Below are 10,836 nucleotides of genomic sequence, written 5' to 3' on the forward strand. Positions count from 1 at the left end.
TTGGTAATCCTACACATTCAAGAGGTTGAGTTTGGAAGGTTGTGGCTTGAAGCCAGTCCAGGCGGGAAAAGAATGCTAGACTCTTTTTTTTCCAGTTATTCAACAGAAAGCTATAGAGTTATATCCACCAGAGGGCTGTGGTAGAGCACTACACTAGAAGAGAAAAAAATTAAGGGCAATGCCAAAGTTACCAGTTTAACCCCAACACACACACACACACACACACACACACACACACACACACACACACACACACTAATAAAGGAATACATTTTTCTTATATATTTTACATTTTCTTTCTAAATACAGGCTTTGATGAAATTAAAGTTTTTACTAAGAATTTACTTCATTACTATACTTATGTTTATTTTTCTAAACTTTCCATTTCTATGTTCACATTTCTATGATCACAGTCTCCTAAACAAATAATTATGTAGTAAAATTATAAGTAACTGTTTAAAGAAACAATTTTACAAATTCAAACCAAGCAGTCTACCTATCAAGTCCTATTTATTATAAAATAATAACTGACATATATCTGTGCATATATCTGTGAGATTCCTCTCTCCAATTAACAATAAAAAGCTGGAAATTGGGCCGGGAGTTTGGCCTAGTGGTAGAGTGCTTGCCTAGCATGCACGAAGACACGGGTTTGATTCCTTGGTACCACATACTTAGAAAAGAGCCAGAAGTGGTGATGAGGCTCATATGGTAGAGTTCTAGCCTTGAGAAAAATTCAAGGACAGTCCTCTGGCCCTGAGCTTAAGCCCAGGACTGGCAAAAAAAATCTGAAATTGAGTGATAATATATTGCAGTGATAATATACTAGTCTTGAACATACTGTCCTTGTGGACAGTAGTGGATTAGTCCCTGAGTTAAAGCCCCGGAACTTTTACACTCAATAAACTCTTATGACTAGCAGCACTTGTTGGAATATACCTGTAATCTCAGCTCTCAGAAAGAGTAGATTTTATATTATCCTGGGGGAAATTTAGCAAGATAACATGAGAACCTTGTTCCCAGAAATCTAGAATAATAGCACACATTTATGGTTTCAGGTGCTGAGGAGGTAGAGATAGAAGGAATGAGGTTTGTGGCCACCCACAGAATAGTTAGTGTTACTCACTATCTTAAAACTAAACATGTGGAGCTGGGAGTATGGCCTAGTAATTGGGTGCTTGCCTGACATGCATGAAGTCCTGGGTTTGATTCCTTGGTATCACATGCACAGAAAAGCCAAAGTGTTGCTATAACTCAAGTGGTAGAGTGGTAGTTTTATGAAAGCTCAAATAGAGCCACTAGGCCCTGAGTTCAAGCCTCAGGTTTGTCCAAAAAGTAAACAGTTACAGGGCATTGCACAAGTGATGGAAGTATAAACCTTGTGTTCAAAGTTTAGCATTGCCCAAAATAAAATTCCTTTCACTTTGTGTGCAGGCTTAGTAGTCAGGAGAATTTACTTCTGGTTACAGAAAATAGAAGATAATTAAACTACAGGGTGTAGAATCTAAATCCAACCTCTATTATTTGATAACATAGTGTGGGCAGATGAGGAAAATATAGAAGTTATATTCTTATGGAGACAGAGTACTAGGTCTCTGGAAATAGAAATGGAATATAGTATGGATTCTTAAGTTATTTTCCTGTGAAAATAACTGCATGAGTTTTGTTTCCTTTTTTAAATTTTTATTAAATGTATGTTTTTATTATATGTAAATATTTCTACAAAGGAGCTTCACTTGAACATGTCAATGTATGAATTCAAAGCATTTTGATTAATGTCTGTTTCCAGTTTTAAATTTATAGAATTTACTAGTTTAAAGTGAAATAGTGTACTGCATCTCAATCCAATACCAACCAGTGTCCCATGAGTTGGGACACTGAATTTCTCCAAGAATTGAAGGAATCCTTGAACAGGGAATGTGTAGCCATCAAATTTGTATGAAGATGGAGGTTCAGAGTTGTTATGTGATGTAATACATACTGTTCGATAATAATAAAGGAGAGTGAGTCTATAAACAGTAGATACACTTGCTAGATGCCGCTGACTCATGCCTATATTCCTAGCTAATAACAAGGTTGAGATGTTAGACTTACAATTCAAATTCAGTCCAAGAAAAGTCTGCAAAACACTTGTCTCCAAGTATCCAACAAAAATCTGGAGTGGATGTGTGGCTCAGCTGGTAGAGCAGGAGAATAGAAGAAAGCTAAGAGACAGTGCTCAGACCCTGAGATTAAGCCACAAAATTAGCACACTGACACAAAAGACATATGTTTTTTTCAGAAAAAAAGAGAAAATAAAGAATATAAAACAAGCAATCAAGGAACTCCGTAATTAGGAATAATCACACAATAGAAGAAGGGATGATAAAAGGGATCATCAGACTACAGACATCACAAAGTCATCTGTCTACATAATCCAATTAACAACAAACTAAAAGTTAATGTTTAAGTGGTAGAAGCATCGTATTTCAGTGACCCCCAGAACATATTCATGATCGTATTATGTTTTTTTCCCAAACACTGTGTTAGGATGGCAGAGATCGGAATAATTACAATTGTAGGTCAGCCTGAACAAAAAGTTATAGTCCATCGCAGCAAACAACATAGATATGATGGTTCATGATAATAATCCCAGCTACTAAAAGCTGTAGGCAGTAGGACTGCAATCCAAGGCTTACCTTGGGAAAAATCTTAGACACAATATGTTAAATAAAGCACACAGGGATTGTGGGTACTTCAATTAGTAAAGCACATGCCTAGAAAGTTAGATTAGTTCCAATTCTAGTTCGATTAATAAGAGATTTGGGTTTTTCTTGAAAATTACTTGTTACTCTCAAGTAGATAGATCCACTGATCAATACAGTGCCTACTTTGATATATTGGGTAGGTTGCCTATTCCTTTTGTGACTTAGATTTCTTTTTTCCCTTGGTCCCTGAAAGAAAAGAAAGAGAATAGCAGGTTAGACGCAGTCTTTTTGTCAAGGCATTGATTTTCTTTACTGCTTATATTGTCTTTAAGTAATTCTACAAATGAGCTGGCATTCTTCCAACTCAACCCCTTTTTTGCCTTTGAACAAAGGAGTTAAAAATGCAACTTGATTGGTGTCATTACTTCAAAATGTGCACCATCTTTCTTTTTTCATATATTTTTATTGTAATTAATAGAAGGGTTACATTATATTCACTAGAGAGAAGGTGCATTATTTCACATACATTGATACACTTTCTCATGTCTCGGTCCCGACTTCCCTTTCCCCTACCCCCACCCCTCATCTTGATTTCCCCCCTTCCCTATCCAATTTCAAATAACCAAATACGCATTTATCCAATATATCAGCCAGCAAAGTGAAATTCTGAAACAATATGAGGTAATCAAGGGACACTATGTTATGATAGATAACATCATATATTAAGGACAACAATCACTCATTAGTACACCATCTTTCAAAAAATTTTTTCTTTGTATTTCTAAATTCTGTAGATATTGACCAGATGGCCTTAGTAGACTTCTATAGAATATTTCACCCAATTGCTCCAGAATATACATTCTTCTTATCATTGCATATTAGATTCTCTGAAACAAGTCATATCTTCCATCACAAAGCAAATGCATGCAAATTCAAAAAAATAATTACTCCCTGTATCATGTCAGAGCACAAAAGAATAAAATTAAAGGTCAACATCAAAAACCATAACAGAAAGTTCTTTAACTACTGGAAAGTTAAGAGCACAATACTCAATTATCAGTGATTCACTGAAGAAGTGAAAAAAATATTAAAATGTTATGTAATTTAATACAATGAACACACAAAATAGCAGGTCCTGTGGGACAAAGGGAAAATTAAAAGATTTGAGTGCCTATATCAATAAATTGAGGAAATCTTAAATCAACATTTTATTGGTGCATGTTAGAGTGTTTGAAACCAGTAAACAGAGAGAAGCAAAAAAAGTAAATCAGAAACAAATGATACAGCGATTAAAGGATACATAAAACAAACACCAAAGAAAAAAGTTTCCTAGAAAAAAATTATAAAATTTATTTTTACACTAAATTAGCCCAAGAATAATTTAACAGCATGAGGAGTTTCTTTGTTATGGAAAGGGAATCAATAGGATAAGGTCAGCACGAGGAATTGAACCAGGTCATTTATAACTGCAATCATAGCTACTCAGGAGGCTGAGATCTGAGGATCAATGTTCAAAGCCAGTCTAGACACAAAAGGACCTGAGACTCTTTTTTTTTTCAGCGATGGTCACATTTTATTTATTTTTTTTAATTTTTTTATTGTAATTGGTAAAAGGGTTACATGATATTTGCCAGATAGAAGGTGCATTAATTCACATACATTGATACCCTTTCACATGTCTTGGTACCTATTTCCCTCCCCCCCCACACCCCACACCCATCTTGGTTTTCCCCCCTTCCCTATCAAATTTCAAATATCCAAATACAAATAAATTCAATATATCAGATAACAAAGTGAGATACTATACCAATATGAGATAACCAAGGGACAGCAAAGGAGATGAGAGACAACATAGTACATTAAGGACAACAATCATTCATTATATGGCTTTTGTTTCAATATCCTGGAAGGACCTGAGACTCTTATCTCCAATTAATCCCTAGAAAGTGGAAAGTGGAACTTGGCTCAAGGGTATCCTTAAGCTGGGACAGCACCCAGGCCGAGTTCAAGCCCCATGACCTACCAACAAAACAAAACAAAACAAGCGAAAAAGTACTTCAAAATAGTGTTTGATTAACCTCAAATTTTCAGTGACGTGTTCTAAAAATATCAAGATGTAATAGTACAAAATCCTGAGAAGAAAATGATGATATGAAAGAGAAATTGTAGTCAGTGAATAAATTTATACTATAATCTGACCTTCCTACCAAGCCACTCTAATGCTTTTGTTTTTACAAATCTCCCAAAGGTATAGAAGCTGGAGGACAAAATAGGACTTATATTAACTCAGCAGGGATATCTAAAAATATTGGCACAAAGGCCAGAAGTTTGTCCTAGTGGTTGAGTGCTTGCCTAGCATGCACAAACACTCGGGTTCAATTCCACGGTACCACATATATAGAAAAAAGCCAGAAATGGTGCTGAGGTTCAAGTGGTAGAGCTCTAGTCTTGAGAAAGTCCAAGGACAGTGTTCAGGCCCTGAGCTCAAGTCCAGGACTGGCAAAAGAAAAACATACTGGCAAAGAAACAATACTAATTTATCTGCCATTTCTGCTGGATCTCTTGGACATTATGGGTCATGTGGTTCATTCCCCCCAAGATATTCGATCTCTTTACTTAAAATTGTGTAATAATATTTGCCTATGACCTACAACATCCTCCTGTGTAACTTAGGGATCATCTCCAGAGTATTATAAAAAAGTACTGAAAACATAAATGTATATAACTATGTAATGTATGAGGGAAGAATGATAGAAGTAAATATACTAATTTAATAGTGATGCTGAAGAACAGGTTTGAATTGCACTCTGATAGATTGTCAATAAGGGCTAAAAACCTATTTACAAAAAAATTCCATTTACAGATTTCTGGGTTTTTTTTTCAATCGTGGGGCTTGCCCTGAGCTCTTCAGGTCAAGGCTACCACCCTACCCTTAAGCCACAGTGCCACTGCCATTTTTCCAGTGGTTAATTGGAGATAAGAGTCTCATGGACTTTAGTGTTCAGTCTGGCTTTGAACCACAAAACTCAGATCTCATCCTCCTGGGTAGCTAGGATTACAGTTGTGAGCCACTGTACCCGGCTCCCTCTACAGATTCTTAAACATTTAATAATTGGACTGCACATAGTAGTAATGTTTGTTTTCCTTTTTCTTTCATCACCATCACCAGCATCTTTATCAAAACCACCACTGTCATCATTATCATCATCATCATCATCATCATCATCATCATCATCATCATCATCATAATTATTAGTGCTAATCTTTGAGCTTGTATTCAAGGACTCAGAAATGTTCCTGTGCATTTTTCCTCAAGGGAATGGTGCTTCCATCACCAAAGCTTGACTTCTAGTATTTTGTGATGGTTCAATGGAGATCAGAGTCTTAAGGGCTTCCTTGCCCAGTTTGTCTTTGCAGCTTGACCAATCCTCATATCTCAGCCTCCTGCATACTTTGGATTATAGATGTGAGTCACTGATTTATAGCCTATTAGCATACTTATGTGCTTTAATTTCTATATTTATTGAACAAATCGAGGTGAAATATTTAGTACCTAGAGTATAAACATGAACATTAGTTTCCTGAAAGTGTTTTTTAAGTTATCTGTTGAAATATCACATATTACCAAAAATGAAGTTATAATCCTTTGTAAATTTACAGCAATCTAAACCTTTTGTCTGAAAATGTTGAGTGGGGATCTGGGTATGTGGCTCAAGTAATAAAGTGCTGCCTAGCAAGTTCAAGGCTCTTGGTTTAAATACTATTACCACAAAAATGCTGAAATGTGTTGAAATAAAAGATTCAAACTTTGATGCATTTAGAATTGATCCTGGTGCAGGTTGAAAAATAAGGTCCTATGCACCCTTGTACACTCCTTTAACAAAAAAATTCAAATAAACAAAGGTATACACAATATACCAGATGACAAAGTAAGATACAGTAACTACATGAGGCTAACCATAATGGGCAAAAGAGAAAAGTAACTTCACATAGTCCATTTACAAAAACAATGACGAATTTCCATATCCCAGAATCTTTTCATTTAGTCTTATCTTTTATGATCATATGTACATAGTTTTTGAGCTATTGTGATCCTCTACTAGTAGAATCCTAGATATGTATTATTACCAATGAGGGAAACCAAGGAACCTATGTATCAGACTTTGTAAACTGGTATACTGTATATGTGTTTATTTGAAATAAGAAAGGGAAGGGGGGAAAACAAGGTGATTGGGAGGGTGTGGGGTGAGGGAAAGGGGTTCAAAACATGAGAAAGGATAACAAGATTTGAGAAGTAATGTGCCTATTACCTGATGAATGTAACTGTAACCCTTCTATACATTATCTGTAAAATAAAATACAATAAAAAACAATTTGCTAATTCATAAACTAAATATACGTAGTTTTATTATTATGTACTGAAAGATTTACATCACTTGGCAGTTTCTTCATACTTTAATTGCTTATCTTCAAACCTTTGTAAGTTTTATCAGTAGTTGAGCTAAGGTACAGTATCAGTGTAATTTTTGTTTCTCCTAAAGTTAACTATTAAAGGAATCAAGTCTTAAAAAAAGAAAAAAAGAAAAATTCCCTACAAGACAAAAGATACTGAAATAAAACCAGCAAAAAGAAGGAAGAAACAATAAAAAATAATGACAAAAATATTCTAGTTTCCATTTCATGAGAAAATGTACCAGTGATACACACTAGCCCCCATGTTGCAAATAAAGTACACAATTTGTAAAGGAGTTGGGAGGGAAAAAACTTGGAGAAAGCAGGGTCAGGGGTGACACTGTTAAAAAACAAATGTACTCATGACCTGAGTTTTGTACTTACTATTTCAGTGCCTACCACCCTCATACTAAAAGAAAGATTAAAGGAAAAATGATGTGTAATATGCATGTACATGCAAATATATACTATTGTATGTGCTGAGAAAAAGCGCAGAATAGTACAACTGGAACCAAAAATAAAATAACAGTGACCTAGTTTTGACTTTCGCATTTGTGTAGCCAATTTTGCCAATACCATTTGTTGAAGATCCTCTCTTTCTTCAAACTTTTGCTTTTGGCATCCATATCAAATATTATGTGGCTTTGTCGGGGGATTCATTTTGGGTACCATATTATGTTCCACTGGTTCTTACGTCTGTTTTTGTCTCTTTACCAAACTGCTTTTGTTATTATGGCTTTGTAATATAATTCGATGTTTAGTATTGATACTCCCCCAATACTATTCATCCTAATCAGGGTTTATTTTGCTATTTAGGGCCATTTGTTATTCCAAATGAAACTGTGGACTGCTTTGTATTTTCATTGATCAAAGTCATTGGGATTATGATGGGTACTGCACTGAATTTTTAAACTGCTTTGGGCAATAATGCACAATCACCAAGGGACCAAATACTTCAATGTAAAGCCAGAAACCATGAATACATTACCAGAATAGGTATGTGAAACAATAGATCTCTTACACATATGTCAATGTTTCCTAAGTAAAGATTCAGTATCACACAAACAATCAAAGAATGACTGCATAAATGGAATTGCCTCAAACTCAAGTTTCTACGTAACAAAGGACATAGCTAATAGGATAAATAGAAAACCCACAGATTGTGAGAATAGTGTTTCCAGACCTCAGAAAAGGCCCTAATTTTCAAAATGATTTAGAGCTCAAAAATTAAACCTCTCAAAATATACATTCTCTAAAACAACTCAATTACTAAATGGGCTAAATGTTTAAAGACACACTTCTCAGAAAAAGAATGGCCAATAAACACATTTAGAGATAGTCAACATCTCTCATTAAAGATATGCAAAGGAAAACAACACAGAGATTCTAACTCAGCTCAGTTAGAGTGGTCATTTTTTTAAATTTTATTGTAATTAATAAAAGGGTTACATGATATTTGCAATATGGAAGGTGAATTAATTCACATACATTGATACCCTTTCACATGTCTTGGTACCCATTACCCTCCCCCCAACCCCCCATTGAGAAAACTAACAATAACAAATGTTGGCAGAGATGTGGCTAAGAAGGGATGCAAATACACTAAGTGGAGATGTAAAATTGTTCAACTACTGTGGAATCAAGATGAAGGTTCCTCAAATAACTAAACTAAGAACTGCCTTATAACCTAGCAATCTCACACTTCAGCATTTATTTGATTGAAGACAAACCAAGCCTCACAAAAGACATGAGTGCAATTATATTCACTGCAGCATTATTTACCATAGTCAAGGTGGACAAGGGAATGAAGAAAATGCTTTTTATACAATGGAATCCTATCATCCATCAGAAATGATTTTTGTACCATTTATAAGGAAATGGAAATACTTGAAAAATAATCTTAAATGAAATAAGCAGACCCAGATAAATATATGTTTGTGATTTCCCTCATTTGCTGTTACCACAGCAAATGTACAAGTAACCACACTTGATATCAAAGGGAAAAATATACATTAGGATGTGATAGATTATATACGTCTCTAATTTAATTGATCACATACAATGAGACCAAAGGTGAATATACTCTGGAGAAGATCGCATAGGTATAATAGATACATGTATATGACCATATAAAATAATATTTATCGAGATGAATTCCATGAAGAGAAAAGAGTATTAGTCGCTATTGTTTCATTTGCTTTTACTTCATAACTGTTTTTGTTCTAATTTCCCATTGCCTTGCTTCTTAGTTTATCTGTTTTGTGTAATATAGAAGGGGCCACAGAATTGGAAGGATAAATGGTGAGCAAATACAACAGTGACACTCATTAAACTCTATTTTGAAAATGAACTATACAACTAGTGAATGAGGTTGGAAGGGAAAAATTGTGAGAGAGCAGAGGAAGTGGTAACATTTTGTAGAAAAACACATTATTTGAATAATGTAATCTAAGCCCTTTTAAGCACTACCATTACAATATCAATTTTTAGAAAGGATTCAGATAAGGGGCCGGGAGCATGACTGGTAGTAGAATGCTTGCCTAGCATGCACAAAGACCGGGTTCAATTCCTCAGTACCGCACACATAGAAAAAAAAGCCAGAATTGGTGCTGTGGTTCAAGTGGTAGAGCTCTAGCCTTGAGGAAAAAAAACAAGGTCATTGCTTAGACCCTGAGTTCAAGCTCAAGGACTGGCAAAAAAATAAAATAAAAAGATGCAGATATGACATCACCTAAGTAGAATTATTTTGTTTCATTCTCTGTGCAGCTAATTGGCACAGTACCTGCTCAAAACTTCATGCTTTTGCTTGGCTTTTTGCTCAAGATTCACTTTTACCCCTTTGATCTTTATCTGTACTTTCAGTTTTTGCTGTTTAATTGGTGATAAATGTCTTATGTCTATGCACTAACATATCATGCCCATAATCCTAGCTAATCAACAGCCTGAGATCCAACATTCATGGTTCGAAAACAATGCATTCAGGAAAGTTCATAAGACCTTTATCAATCACGCAAAGATCATAAGTAGAGTTGTGACACAAGTGGAAGAGTGGCTGTTTTTGATTGAAAAATAGCAGGGATGGTGCACAGATCCTAAATTCAAATCCCTGGCCCTAAAAAGAAGCCTCATGAACTTTTCTGCTTGAGCTGGCTGTGCACCAGATCAGTATCAGTCTCCTCAACAGATATGGTTACATGTGTAACCTACCACATCAGGATATAGCTTCATATCCTTTATCTGTAACTAAAGAAACATTTTGGCTGTCTGTTTACATGAATGATGTTTCACTTTTCTACTTTAAAATGTCCTCTAAAATCCATCAAATTACAGTACAAAACTGGAGCGAAAATTACTGGGCATTTGGCCTAGTGCTTGCCGAGCATTCATGAAAATCTTGGTTTAATTCCTCATTACCACATACATAGAAAAAGCCAGAAATGGTGCTGTGGCTCAAGTGGTATTGTGCTAACCTTGAGGAAGCCCAGGAGTAGTGCCCAGGACCTGAGTTCAAGCCCTAGGACTAGAAAAAAAGTCAAGGAAAAAATAGAAACATAAATTAAGATGAGGGGGTGAAGGGGAGGGTAATGGGGACCAAGACATGTGAAAGGGTATCAATATATGTGAATTAATGCACCTTCTATCTGGCAAATATAATGTAACCCTTTTATTAATTACAATAAATTAATTACACCCCGAA

Source organism: Megascapheus bottae, chromosome 35 (assembly GCF_031878675.1).
Source record: "Megascapheus bottae isolate mThoBot1 chromosome 35, mThoBot2.hap1, whole genome shotgun sequence".
NCBI lineage: Eukaryota > Metazoa > Chordata > Mammalia > Rodentia > Geomyidae > Megascapheus > Megascapheus bottae.